Source organism: Apis cerana, linkage group LG3 (genome assembly GCF_029169275.1).
Source record: "Apis cerana isolate GH-2021 linkage group LG3, AcerK_1.0, whole genome shotgun sequence".
NCBI classification, from domain to species: Eukaryota; Metazoa; Arthropoda; class Insecta; order Hymenoptera; family Apidae; genus Apis; species Apis cerana.
The window spans coordinates 5,319,993-5,335,341 of NC_083854.1; the positions used below are offsets into that span (position 1 = coordinate 5,319,993).

The 15,349-nt window shown below is 31.4% G+C and overlaps 1 protein-coding gene and 1 long non-coding RNA gene across 3 annotated transcripts in view; one reads left to right on the forward strand and one right to left on the reverse strand.

The window, feature by feature from the left end:
- Window positions 1–10,406, reverse strand: part of LOC107997291 (uncharacterized) — a 54,007-nt gene extending 43,601 nt beyond the window's left edge. For both annotated transcript variants that reach the window (XM_028666460.2, XM_062072419.1), the window contains exon 1: window positions 10,267–10,406. The gene's annotated coding sequence lies outside the window, so the exon portion shown is untranslated. The remainder of the gene's footprint in view (window positions 1–10,266) is intronic.
- On the forward strand, window positions 5–15,138 carry LOC107997293 (uncharacterized). Its single transcript, XR_001765986.3, has 11 exons — window positions 5–142; window positions 683–904; window positions 5,394–5,647; window positions 5,729–6,798; window positions 7,231–7,447; window positions 7,706–7,875; window positions 8,136–8,356; window positions 10,230–10,560; window positions 10,632–11,207; window positions 13,783–13,929; window positions 14,161–15,138. It is a non-coding gene; the product is annotated as an uncharacterized LOC107997293 (long non-coding RNA).
- The last annotated feature ends 211 nt before the right edge of the window (window positions 15,139–15,349 follow it).

Consider the following 15,349-nt stretch of genomic DNA (forward strand, 5'->3'; position numbering starts at 1 on the left):
AATTCACGTTTCACGAACGTTCATGTTGGCGACGCAATCGCCATCTGGTAGCACCATTTTTAAACGTACGTGCCGCGCAAGTAAATTACGAAACGAATCGGTCTTTATTTGTTTCTGTTCGAATTTTACAAGCAATAAACAGGTAAGGAGCAAAACATCTTAATAATTCTATTTTTTCATATTAGTTTCTTCGATATATCATCGAGAATTATTAATAACCGCGAAAAATATCTTCAAAGCTTCACGGATTAACGATTATTCCTACTCCTTATCCGTCGAAAAACTGCGACCGTTATGGCGCCATAGAAGCCTGCGGACATTTTATGCGACTAGCGTGTAATATCGTGTCCGCCATTATCATATTTCTGCCTTGCTTGATTCATATCGAATCACAGTTACACGGGGACATGTCGGTCGTTAGCGATTCTTTCCTAGAAACCAGGCATTAATATCCGCGAAGACGCTGCTAGAGTTTACGATCGTAGCCGGCACGCGAATGGCTTTATTTTCGTTAGAAACACTGATCGACGGTTGTATTCTGTTACGTTGCGTACGCCCACGCGATCACGTAGTTAACACGGCGATACACGTACAATGAAGCTGGACGTGTATTGGCCCTGCATTAGCATACACCAAGGAGTGTACAGGAAATACCGAGGCTTCATACAGTATTTTTCTGCAGCTCTCGTAGAAGCAACTCTGTCGACCGCACAGAAATTTAATGCAACTGACCGAGCAAGCGCTGGATCGGAAATGGTGAACGTGGCTCCCTGTGGATTTGCCGCGTGTTTACAGAGCTACCGCACATTTAATGGTCCTGACGACAATTTTTCAATCATCCAGGAACAGCTTCCAATATGGGTTTTATGATGTGGATGATTAATGTCAAAGATGTTATCAGCAGGTATAGTTTAATTGAATGTTCATAATTATTGTAATATAAATGTAGCCTATAACTATTCATTATGAAAAGTTCTTTGAGGTTAGAAACTATTAATAATCAAGTCAATATGATACAATATGTACATTTATTATTTGTCTTGTCGATAGATTAATTGATAATTTATTATTTTCAAAGATAGTATTATAATGTTTATTAAAAGAATTTTTTTTAATTTTTTTTAATTGTGTTACAAAATATTATAATATGTGACATCAATTAAAAATATGTGTTTTTTGAATAATATTGCAAAGAACTTTTATTGGTTAAGAAATTGGACAAACAAGTATAATATATATTGAAAATATTATTATTGAAATATTAAAAAGTACATATGATTTTATATGAAATGATTCTTTAAATCTTTACTTTTGTTGTATTAATGATATTAAATGTCTTATCTTATAAAAAATTCTTTAATTAATCAAAATATTAACATTATTTAACATTTGTTCATTAATTTAGAAATAGTTTGGGAAAGAAGCTATACTAACAGTAAACAAAACAATGTTTTAATGATAATACAAATCTTATAAAGGTATCTAGATGACTGATGTGAATGTTCAAAGAACGCAAATTCATAATTTAAGTAAAAAAATATTATGTATATTTCTTTAAAATCGTCGTGTATGCGTACACGCCTGTCTTGTAATTCCATCTTCGATGCCACTTTTACACGGAAACGAGCGAACAATTCCATCTATACATTCTCGGCATAATGATAGAGTTAACGGATCGTTATGCGAATCTCTATGTGGCCTCGAGCAAAATTGTACTTATATTACATATTTTCCAGTATGGTCAAACTATGCGTGTGGTCTATAAAGATCATAATAATTTCTAAAAATGTGCAATAACATTATCTTCCGGCCATTTCTTCGAATTTCATTTTTAATTTCAATTTATAGCGCTATTTCGAATCTCGTTGCAAGACAAAACGATGGATTACTTTAATTCCATATTGGCCAATCTTCATCGACAGATTCATGGTTTTATGCTGTCTAACTATAATAATAATAACTTCTTGTGCATAAAGACTTTATTCACCTCGTTCTCATGACGTTTATCCGTGTTCTTATTTCTGAACAAATTAGATCTCCCCAATTGATTTGTATATGTGTACAGTCAATGCGTTTGACTGGTGATTTATATCAGGACTCACATTGCCTTGTTACTCGACTGTCTCGTTCTTTTATACCGCGTAATCGATTCAATCATCCTTCACGATTTGTTGCGCGTCTTAGATTAAAAGCAATTTTCAATATCGTTTTCTTTTATCCGATCCTGAGCCACTCGATTCTTCTTGGAACCGGTTGAATCTTGTTGAAGTCGATACTCGTAACAGATAAGTATCTAGTTTGACTACACTTTTCTCTACATTCGCATATATACATATTTTGGTTTTAGGAATATAATATATGATCTATGTTTTGATCTTGGAATCATTTCGAATTATTTAATATGGAAGATTTAATAGATTTAAATTTTGAGAAATATGATACATTGCGAAAATCATTTTTGCAAATATTGAAACGTTTTTCTTCCAGGTACTCGACAACAAGCTGTAATACCAGCTCGAAGAAACGAGTTTACACGTATCAGATCAAAGATGAAATTTGCCCACTGTCGATAGATGAATCACACAACTAAACATTATGCAATGTCTCCTTTACAATCCTGATTGTCGTTTAGATATGTAATCCTGAGCTTGATTGATCACCAAGCAGTCTGCGTGCTTCGAACGTTAGTAGAATAACTGAATCTAGTTGAACCATCGTAGTCTGATTGCCTCGATCGTCGAGTGACATTTAATAAATAAATAAATATCAGTTTTTCAGATTGATTAAAATAGTTCTCATCGACTTCTACTTCGAATATTTTCTCCAACAACCGATCATCGATTCTAAAATAAAGATTCCTCGAGAAATATTTCACGGATATGGAAGATGATTTGTACAGTCGTAAAAACATGGCTTATTATAATCGAACAATTACGCTCACGGAATGCAAAGGGCTATATCGGTCACAAACTCGATTTCTCCGGTAATTCCAACATCATCCTCGAGTAGTAAGGTCAACCGTGATTCTGACAGTAAGGAAGTCGTTCGACTTGAAATTCTTCTGTGAAATTCCTCGATAGGGAAGGCATATTCTCGGCAGGATTGTTAGATCGTGAAATGAGCGTCGATCTCAAAAAAAAAAAAAAAAAAAATGATTCGTTTTAATGCCGAAATAAAAAGAATTTTATCGAGCTCCGCTCTTAGACTCTGAGAGCGTATCGGTTCTTAGAATTCCAATGGATTCCAACGATTCCAAACGATCGTCAGCTTGGTAGTAAAGCGTATGCGCGTGTATGCATCATTCTAAATGAGCATCGGGATAAATAGACGATAATCGTATGCGTACTTTCGCCACGAAGAACAATGTTGCTCGATGAACGCCTTGACCTAAACCGCCTCTCTTGCCTTCACGTTGGCTTATTAGAAAGAAAATGTCGATCGAAGAATATACCTTCCAATGGCTATAAATTAGTCTTTCCTGTCGATGCTTTTCCCAGATCGTTGGTTAGAAACGGAATGATCAAACGTCCATGATTAAACAGCGATGAGGCTGAATCAAAGACATACACGCACATTGTTCGCGCAGAAGCAATAAAGAATCATACAAGGCAATGCAATATAAATGTAAATTGATGTCGCTACGGCAGCTTGGTATCTAATCATCTATTGCTCGTCCACGATAACTTCGCGTTAATCAATGCTTAACGCTTGTCAATTTTCGTTCTAATAACTTATGAATAGATTATGATTGATCGTGTGTCGTTTGATAAATGGAAGAAAAAGAAAGTCGGTGTACAGTTATTCGATCGTTTCATCTATGAAATTGCTTCGTTCTATGGAAGACACGTTTTTATTACGATAATATTGTATGGAAGAGTTTCATGAAGATACAAGATAAATCGACTGTGACAACGAGCCTGCTCGATTGCAATTAGCATTCAGCCGCGATTTGCCAGACTGACTTCTGTTTGGGAGATGTAGTAGCGTATCGTGGTCCTCGTAGGACACGTATCGAACGTTGTATTGACTGGTGAGATCACGATCGACTAAGTTATCGCGATTTAAACACGCCTAGTCTCGTTAATCACGATCCAACTGTCTGGATCGCGATCGAGGCGCGAGATCTCGACAGTGACACTTGAATCTACCTTGCGACTCTTTCTCTTTCTCCGTATGTATAATCTGTATCTGTATATTGTTGTGCCCGTGCAACGCGTTATCTGACCAAACTCGGACGTTGTAAATCACGCGTTTATCTCGTTCGAGATCGAATCGGTGATAGACTTAATGCATCTTTGGGACTGGATAACGGTGGCTTAACATTTCTCCGAATCTTAGCGTGAATCTGAGATTAATTGCAGATTAATTCTCGTTTCGTCGAACGTGGGTATTCGTCGATGATATGGGCGCAAATCGAAAGGTTTTATCGATGAGACGTCGTTTTATTTGTACAGTTGTTTTCGATTTGGAAATTGGATCTTGATAAGGTTATTTATATTTTTACGAAGCTCGATAAGAAATATAAATTTAACTCGGATTTAACTAAAAATTGATCTTTGAGGATGGATTTAAAAAGTCTTTCTGCTCTTTGAATTTTGATTCGACGAAAATAATTTCTATGATAATTATAAATAAATAATTTGTTTCATTTCTTAGGATTTTTCTATTACTTTTTTTTTCCAAAAAAAAGATATGTCATTAATAATAAAAATCGTAAAAAAATCATTATGCAGAAATTAACGTAGTAACTTGAAAATTATGTATTAATGTAATAAACAGGTGTAATCTATCGAAAATAATAATATATAATTAATTTTAATCGAGATATAACGGATCTTAAAAATTAATAAATATAAATTTGCCTGATTCAGAAAACAAGAATCTTGAAAAATATATATTGCAAAAATATTGCAAAAATGTCAAATACCAGTTACGATATAATAAATGTACGAACAATTTTAATAGAAAATTATTATTTTCTAATGGCACATTTGATTAATCGATTGAACGTGATAAGTTACACAAATTAGCAATCAGTCTATGTCTGTAGACATTTTTTCCAATACGATAATTACATCTTGTTGGTGTTTTTACTAACTTCAAGGTATTTCATTTAAGAAAAAATGCCTAATGATTAATTAACTTGATAATCTACTCAAAATGTTAAATTAATCAAAAAATATTCATATATCCACTAATAATCTTTCTGTCCTTTCCTCGATGAAAAGAGTTACGTTTCACAGATCCTTATTTTTCTCAAAGGTATCCTTTTAACCAGCAAAAATTCACTCGATCTATAAATTCATTTGTTCATCACAGGTAATCTATAATTTATAATAGATAAATTTATAATGATTTTTTTCTCGAAAATAAAATGAATATTAAAATTCCAGATCTTACGATTCATTGGCGATAATGGCGGATATTGCAAGTTGCTCGAAGCATGATAAGCGAAGAGAAGATATTTCGATCACCATTTTTTTATTTAACGCAGTAAGTTGAAGGAACATGAATGCCTCGTGTCAAAAGGTGAAGGCAAACGAAATGGATTTTCCGTTTTTATGACGTTGTGAGAAAACGATCTTTCAGTTGACTTGTACCAAAGTCAATTGACCTCACTTCATACCTATCACTTTACTCGTTCGAGGTGATCACTTTATTCTTATATCGATAATGTATATTGCACATGTACTAATAATTACTCTGTTTACGCGATTGTATCTTTCAGGGTCGAAAAATCGCGATTAGAAAAACAATTGCCTATTTATGTTTGATATTTATTCATGCCTTCGTTGGAAAATCGAGTCTTGTAAGGATAGACATCTGGCTAGACGATATTAATTGATGATCAATAATCGAGTGAAGTATTAAATGCTCTTTTTAAATTAATAGAATTATAATTGTCTTCTCTCAAAAAGAGGTAAAAATGTGTTTTGCGTTATAAGTTATAAGATATTAATCCACTGATGGTATATTCTTTACGATTTTTATTAATATTTCTTTGTATTCATTTGTTTAATTGATTATTTTTATTAAAAAATTATTATTATTATTTTATTTATACATTAATTATATATTACAATTTAAATATTAATATCTTATTTCTCGTAGCAATTGAAACTTTTTTTATTACTTATAACGATTTCGTTAAAATATAATGGCATCTAAATAAGTGAATTAATAAATTTATAATTTCAAAGTTCCAGATAAAAAAAGCTGCAAAAGAAATTTAATCAATGCTAATGAAATGCATACAGAATAATAATTTTTTGCATCATCAAATACGTCACTGCCATCTAACAGCCTCTACTCGTGAATACTTTTCAGATTGCAAAAATTTCGCTTTTAACTTTATCGTGCATCACTTTTTTTAAGTTAAACTTTTCTTCTTGTTTTTATTTCATAAAAATATCAACAGCATTCTTCCTCTTAAGGAATTTTTTATGTGTAACACAAAGTCGGTCAGAAATTGTCCCTTTTCGTCACGAAATCTTCAATTAAGCCTATAAATCGTAAGAAATCGTGGCTGCGAGATCAAACTGGATATCGGTTCACCGACCTGCGAAGCCCAACAAAGGATTCACGAGAAAGTTTTCACTCGTGACAGCAGATAACAGACCGTGACAAAGTACTTGCAGCTTTTCTGCAACACCTGATACGTCGCAATTACCCATGTCATCCTTAATTGGGTTACGCCCGTTACAACGATTGTCATCGTTTTTCGCGTCGGTCCTTTTCATCCGATCTCACGTTACACGACTGATAAACGTACCAAAATAATTGTAACTTACAAACTATGTAGGTATCTTTTATAATTCTTCACTTTTTTTATTCGTATTTTGTTCCTCTTGATTTGTTAACGAGCTTACCTGAAATCGTGATCTATAGGATGTTATAGAACAATAGATTAATCTTCTATGAAATATATATATGCACATCTAGTTTAATAATAGAATGATAATGAGAATATTTATATCACCGCAAAATGCAATTTTTTTTTTAATAATGAATCGTAATTTTCTTAATAATTTCTATACATGGTATGAGGATAAATTATATAATTCATAATTGTATCGTTTTTATAATTATAAATTATATAACGAATACGAGTTACACACTCGATTACGTACATGATCACGATTATATTTTTCATACATAAAATTAAATTTATTATTTCTAAACATTCTTATGTAATCTTTTTTTTAATTTTTTTCTTTTTTTTTTATTTAGGTGTATAATAAAATGAAGGACAAATAAAAAAAAAAAGAAAGGTGTATCTCGTTGGAAAGTAGCTGCACCAGGAATGTGAGCTGGAATGATTTACGATTCTTTGCAAGTCATAAAAACATCAGCTATAAGGGATGGAAAGTTTTTGCGAAGATTTGAAAGAAAATTTACGATGTGCTCTCAGGTTTCGATATAGTGGAACAGTATCTTTAATTACGAGGTAAAATGATTGGTCTTGATAGTTGACGTGAATCTTTAATGTATCGATGGCGATAAATTAATAAAATATCGATTGACTATAATTTCTTCAAGCTATGGCTTCGTTTCAAAATGAAATTTGTTTCCTTGTGGAAAAGAATTCGATATCTTAATAACTCGTAACACTTGAGAAATTATTATGTATTTTGATACGGATAATTACTAGTTAGTAAATTAGTCTCGTAGAATTTAATGCTGTTATTTAAAGCTTTAATTTCAGGTTCTCCATAAAAATAAAATATGCAAAATCTATTTACTCGTTTCATGTAAGTAAGTGACCTCGAGACAGTTTGAACGAAATTTCATTTTAATTGTGCTGATTAATTATACATATGATTCCGAAGAATTAATTTCTACAATGATGTCCAAATTTGATGAATATAAGGAAAAGTATTTTGATCATTAAAATTGAAATAATATTCGACTATTAATTAATTACGGTCTCCTAAATTGTTCATTAATTTAATTTTTCATGTTTTTTTTATTATACTTTTTCTTCTAATAATTTTGAATTGTTACTTTATTATGGTAGATAAATTCATAATTAACAATTTTAGCGATAAGATCGTAATTTATCGATTTGATTAATACCAAGTTTGAAGAGCGTTAAATATTATTAATACGTACAGTAATAAATATCTATTTTTCAGATTGGATGAAGTTACTTTTGGTTTTACGGATCCCAGAACTTATAAATGATCTGTCTATATTAAATTATTATTAAATTATCAAAAAAACTATATAATTTTCGATTAATTGAGGGGTATTTCTTTGGGAAAGAAATAGTTGATCACAGCATGCAATTTGTAACTGATTCAAGTACTCGATATTGATGAACAAATTATGATTAACGTCGTAAAAAAAGAGATAGGTAATACTAAAATTATAACTTTCTTTTTATTTATAATTTATATTATTTTTTTATGATAAAAAAGTTGAAATATGTAGTTTATTAAATATTATGCAAATCTTTTCAATGTATCTAAATCTCAAAGATTAATCCCTTATAATTTGACACTCTCTAACATAAAATTAAAAGTCTATTATTTTCTCTTCAAAAGATTTTCAAATCTAACTGGATTATTTAGATTATATTTATTATATTCCAAGCTAAGAACATAAAAAAATTACTAAAAATCTAAGAAATTGGAAAAATGTTGAAAATTTTTGTTATTGATACAAGGATTAAATTATTTTATCCTCATATTTCCAACTTTTTTCTCTATATTTTAATTCATCCATTTCTTCAAAACATCAAATTCTTCAACTTAACACATTCGCTGTCACATCTCCCATAACGAACTTGTTTATTAATTTTAATTATGTATAGTGCAAGAATTAACTACCTACATTTGCTCAGTATTTTTTTATAATTAACGTAATCAAAATGTTTCTTTTTAAATAGCGGTAACGAATGTGTTTTAATCCTTTTAAAAATAATATTTAATATATGTATGTTGTACGTATCGATCCAAAAAAAGAAGACAATCGTAAAAGCAGTGGAAGTAGACTGTTCGGTCGATCGTAATCGGTTTTTTCAGTCGTATATCAGCGGCAAGATTGGTTTCAGAAAATAACTCGGACTCGAGTTATTCTCGACTCGAAGGCCGCGTGCCCGTTCCGCGTGGCACAATTGCACAATTGCGAATCTGTCCGATATCTATCAGCTGACGGGCATCCCCCTTTCACCCCCGTCCACTTGTTTTTCCCGTGGATATCGTCGCTTCACAGCAGTTCGTTTTTTTTTTCGCAACGACTCGTTAGGATCTAACGATGCCGCTCCGTGTTGCTTGTGCAATTGATTGGCAACAGGTTCTGCACCGAAGGAGATTCCTTCGTTGATTCGGTGTTATTAAAATCGAAAGGAGAAAGGATCGATACGTATCAATCGTAACTATTGATCGTACTTGTATAGAATTAGAATAAGATTTTTTTTTTTAAAGTGTGAATAAATGAATATTTTGTTAAAATTGTTGTGAATACAATTAGAACATGTAAATATTCTTAACTGGATTTATATTTTAGAAAATGTGTTGTATTCAGAATGAAAGAAATAGAAAAGTATTTCATGTTTCACGAATCTTATTTGCAATTTAAATATTATAATTAACTATCACGTTTCTATAGTATTGAAAATTTATGTTACTCGATTAATTTAAGAATTGAACGGAATTATTTTAGCTGTTTATATACAATGTGAATATTTATACGTGAAATTTTATATTTTTAATTGCAAATAAATAGTAATATATTTAAAATAATTTTTTCTATTAAAATTTCATGTTTCAGATGCAGAATTTTAAATTTAAAAATATTTCAAAATGAAATTTAACTAATAATCAATGTTCTTATCATTCAAATTAGTGTCTCTGATATTATCATAATTGAAGCGTGCTGCCATCTTGCAGGATGATCATGCACCAAACTTACAATATCTGCTGTCTTTTTATCATCTCATATCATTAAATATTCAAAACCTATAATTAAATTTAATATTTTGCTCATATATCTTTCAACAACTATTTCTCTTTTACATAATATAGAAAGCTACTTATTATTCTCCATTCATTTTTCAACATTTTCACATATTTACACAGAATAATATAAAAACTATAGACACAGACATAGAAATGATAGAAATATTTAGAAATATAAAAATTGTAGAAGCATAAATTTATAATAAATGCATAAAAAGAATATTAAATCTAAGAAATTAGCAATTCAAAATTAATTTTCTTTTTCAGTTAAAAATTTAAAAAATGAACAATGAAAAGAACTCACCTTCTTACGATGCGGACAGCAAGAAGATCCATTGCCCATGGTTCGATCCTTCAAACAGCGAAAGAATCAACCCTCACACTAATTCATAGCACTTTAACACAACGCTTCCAAAATTTTCTTCGCACAAATTCATTTCTTTCTTTCTTCATCGCTATTAAGAAAATTGTAGGTTTATTATCGCGTTGGTATTCGAGCCAACCATTCCGTCGATAGTTCAATCGCATTTGTTAACAATCTTCTGAATCTTGACAAGATCACCTTGTCGTAAGTTTTATATCTGATCTGACGAAAAAGGTAATCAAAGAATATATCATACAATTTTCCTCTTGCACATTTATTTCTTCATTTCTCATTTTCTTTTATAGGTTTCTTTAAATTTTCCTCATACTGATCAATAAGATCAATGTGAAAAGTCTTGATCTCGTAGATGAAGTAAAGAAACGAACGGAGAAAAGACTAGCAAGTGAAATGACCGCAAGAAATCGAAGAAGCCTTAGTAATTGAGAGAAATGGATGAGCTGACAGTAATATGGATTACTGTGTCAATTGTGCAGCTCGTGGAAATATAAAGTTTCGTCGCTCAACATCTTCTTGGACGAAATTAATTAAGTTGAACAGTCAAATATCCGAAGAAAGCATTCGATAAAGTCAGTGATTCCTTCGCTCGAGATGGATGATTCCTTCCTTCAGGAAGATTAATGAGAACTCCAGAAACGAAGAAATTCGTTTCGAATCGAATTCGTTGCTCACCGTTTAAGTTTTGTTTTTTCGATTTTTTTCTTTTGTTTCCGCTCGCTTTTTTGAAATTCGCGCGCAGAACAAATCGGTTGTTAGCAATCGAGCGATAAGACTTCGGTTTTGACCTCTCCGATGCGGGAATATGGAAACGCTAATGAGTGTCAAGAGGTTGGCCAAGTCGAAAATAGAATCTGACGTGCTCCGTAAGAATTTTTTTTAATATCGTCTCGACGGATCGTCGACGTCGCGATCCGAGCCATTTCGATCGTTTCAATCGTTCCACTTTGCTATAAAGTTTTTAACGATAAGATAAGTTCACAAGAATAGAAGATAATTTCACGATCACTTTGATAATAGAAAAAAATTAACGATATTAATGTAGAATTAGAAAAAAAGAGGATCGATTTGACTTAATAAAACTTTTTATTACGATCTTCTCGAAATTGGAGCTATTTGATGTTGCAAGTGAATACAATTTTGTTTAATACTGAGAAAATATGCGCATGAAGATTTGAATATTTCATATATTTAACCCTCGGATGGCGGACCATAGACGGCGATGACTAAGTCATTTCTAGCCGCCTTCTACATTTATCATTACTTTATTAAATTATACATATTTGAAGAAAATTATGGAATCACATCATTTAAAAGTTACTTACGTAAAACAAAAACAATTACAAAAATATACATAGAATATCGATAATCTAATTTTTAATGTAATTCTATTTCCAAGATGGATTTTTCTTTTTCATTCAAAGCTCTCTTCTCGAACGATCCAATTACAAATAAACCGAGGGTTAATTACCATGTAATTCAAACGAAAGGAAAAAGTAATTTCATATTATACGTACATCTATACCGAACGATTGCTCGACGTTTATATGCTCGTTTCGCAACGAAAGGATTAAAAATCGATGTGGCTCGATCGCGAGAGAGAAAGACTTGATCACCGGTTCGGCGTGTTTCAAAAACTGCCATCGAATTTCGAGGAAAGTAACCGGGGTCCGCTCGCACGTGTTTACGCGTGCGCCAGCACACGGTACCAATATCCACACGAGTCACCGCTTTATTTTCCACCGTTACATCACTGTCGTCAGCGTTTCACTGCCGCTTCACGATAGTGCGCGCAGTTTATCGAGCCTCGAGAAAACAATGATCCATCGTGTCCATCGTGATTTGCCTTTCCGGTACCGTTCCTCTTCGTCAACGTTCTCCACCTTCATACTCGATTTTCTTTCTTTCTTTCTTTCTTTTTCGAATTTTAAAATAATATATTCTGGAATATAAATCGATGGATTTTAAATTTTAATCAACAAAACACGTCGAGTTGCTCTTTTGGAAATTTATCTTGCGATTGAATCGATGAAGATGGAATTCCTTCCTTTCAGAATTTTAGAAACGATAACACACTTTGAAAGTGAAGATTTTAAATACACGAGGAATTTTCAATTTTTCATCAATAAGTCAGGTCGATTCGCTCTTTAGGAATTTAACTCGACGATTAAATCGACGAATACGAAATTCTTAGAGGTATTCGATAATTAAACGAAGAATTTCGCGCTCTTGAAATGCCAAAGTATGCAAGAACGAACGCGAGGATCGCGAGGCACTCGACACATAACTAGCAAACTCCGTGCACTTCATTCTTGCGCAGCACGTGTTGATCGTAAACAGTGACTTGCGTCAGCATACGCGTCCCGCGGAAACTTGTTTTGTCAATGGACTGATAGATCGCGTGAAAACTAATGTCGTCAAAGCTAAGGACGGACGAGGAATAATCTGAACAATCAATAAACAAACCGAGTTTCCTTTCCACGAAATATTGAAGTAGACCGGTCGAAACAAAGAAATCTATCTCTTTATCTATTTTTCGAGCCACTTTTCGCTATTATCCCACGATATCGACGAATGTCGTGATAAATCGATGAAATTTTCATGCGACATTGTGACATAATGAATCTCGTCTTCGTACTGAAGAGACTGAATTTCACTCGAGCTACGAATCGCTGACATCATTCCGTTCGTGTTGCATTTTTATCATTTGAATATTATACACTTTTTTATCACAAACGTTTAAAAATATTACGTTCGATTATTTATTTATTATTCTCACCATTTTTCTCATCATTTTGATTATATCACAATATCTATTATTGTATTCGCTATTATATTATTCGTTATTCTCGTAATTTTCGTTATATTTTGGAGATATTACAACCAACTGGCACTCATCAGTCTCCTTGACTGGAAGGAATAAAACTAACTAACTAGCCGCTCGTTATCGCGTTGGCGCACTTAACAAGCAGTCGATAATATTTTCCATACGATATTCGTTTCTATAGTTAGCACGGGCGAGTAGGTTTTTGATGAAAGTGTGAGATTAAAGCTATGTTACACGCAATCTGATGGTTGCTCGAGGCTTAAAAACCGGCGAGCACGTAATCGAAAGAGAGGCAGAAGAAGACTGAAGAAACAGGCGAGTTCGGGAGTCACCTTTTCGCGCGTCGTGAGCGTAGTTTCTTATCGTGTGCCGCCTGTAAACATTGCTTACATCATCGTGATTGTCGATGTGTCGTCGGTACACGGGCCACGTTGATTTTGAATTCGTACCACAGAGCCAACCAATATTGTGTGCGAACTTGGCTTCCGGTTTCGATCATGACATGTCGCAATTTCGAAACGGTGCTCTTTTCAAAAAGAAGAGAATCGTTAGAGTGAGGAACAGAACTGAAATTTTAAGTTTGAATCATGGATTTCTGTTATTTCTTGTTCTAGATGGGAATTGGAGTTGGTTAAAGCCTTTAAATGTTTGATGTTGAATGGAAATAATTTTTATACACCTATTAAATTATTTTAAATAATATCATCTTGAAAATTCACTTGTAAAGAATCATTCAGAATTCTCTGAAGTCCAAGTAACAGGTATTTTTTTTTTAAATTATTTTATACTGAACATTAATTAATTGTTTTTATATTTTTATAATCAGTATAATAACTTCTTTGTACTTAAAAAGAATAAATATTTTTTATATGTAGATACAGATAGAATAAACTAAATAGTATAACTTCAATTATTTAATTAAAATTGATTTGAAATTTCTTTTTATATGTAAAAAAATAACAAATCAAATATTAAATAATTTTTAATTTCAGATATTAAGTGTCGAGGATTACATACATATGGAAATTTATCTTAAACTATTGGTTCAAAGATCTTATGTTAAGTATTTACTCTCTTCATCGTTAATCATTTTCAATCAATTGATTAGACAATGTAAAGACAAATTCGAAGATTGAAAAGAAACTATGTTGTTCAATTTGTAATATCAACTACAGAGAGAAAAAGATCAGAAGACTGCCCACATATGATCTAAGATTCGCTTCCCTTTATCATTAATCAGCATTTTCATTAGAACTTATTTCGGCTATGATCTGTAATTCCTTAACAGTGTAACTTATGGCATCCGACAGACGGATTAGAATCTCCCTGGCTGTAATTTCTCCATAAGGCGGCTGCCATTTATCTCAACTGCCAATAACGACGATTACTCGCCACTTGCAAAATCTTCGGTTGCTTACTTTCGAGATTCTTCATCAAGAAAAAATTCTTGAATGACTGGTGCAAGATCCAAGGAAAATGAACTTTGATTTCGATATAAGTTTTTAAACTTGATGATTCATTGATTTTTTATTTTTAATTTTTTATCTAATATTCTTTTAATGAATTTTTTTCTATTATATGAGTTAATAGAAAATGTTTATTATATATTATATATATAGTTTTAATAGAAAAATGAGAATGGGATAAATTATAGCCAATAATGAATAAATCTCGTGAATTAATACACATAAAAATTTATATGTATGTAAAAAATATATTATATATAAAAAATCAATTAATATGATAATGAAAGTATTAAATAGTATTTAATTTTTTTTTCTTCATTTAAAATAATATTTTAATGATATTTTAATAAAATAATATTTAAAATAAAATGTAATACCTGTATAAATAATGTATAATATATATATAATGTTTAAAATAATATATTTATAAAAAGATATGGAGTTTTGTATGATGAATAATAAAAATAACTTATGCTATTGATAAATAAATGCAATAAAATGAAAGTAAGTCTTTTAAAGTGATATTAATTAAATATTTCAGCTAGATTTTGAAGAAAGGAGATTAAATTTATTTTAATATTGATTATCAATCAATATTGCAGATCATTATCAGTATTCAAATAAATATTCAATAAAATGAATATATTATTTTTTTTAAAAAAAAGAAAGAAACATTATATTTTTTAATTCAATGCTTTTTAATAATGACAATTAA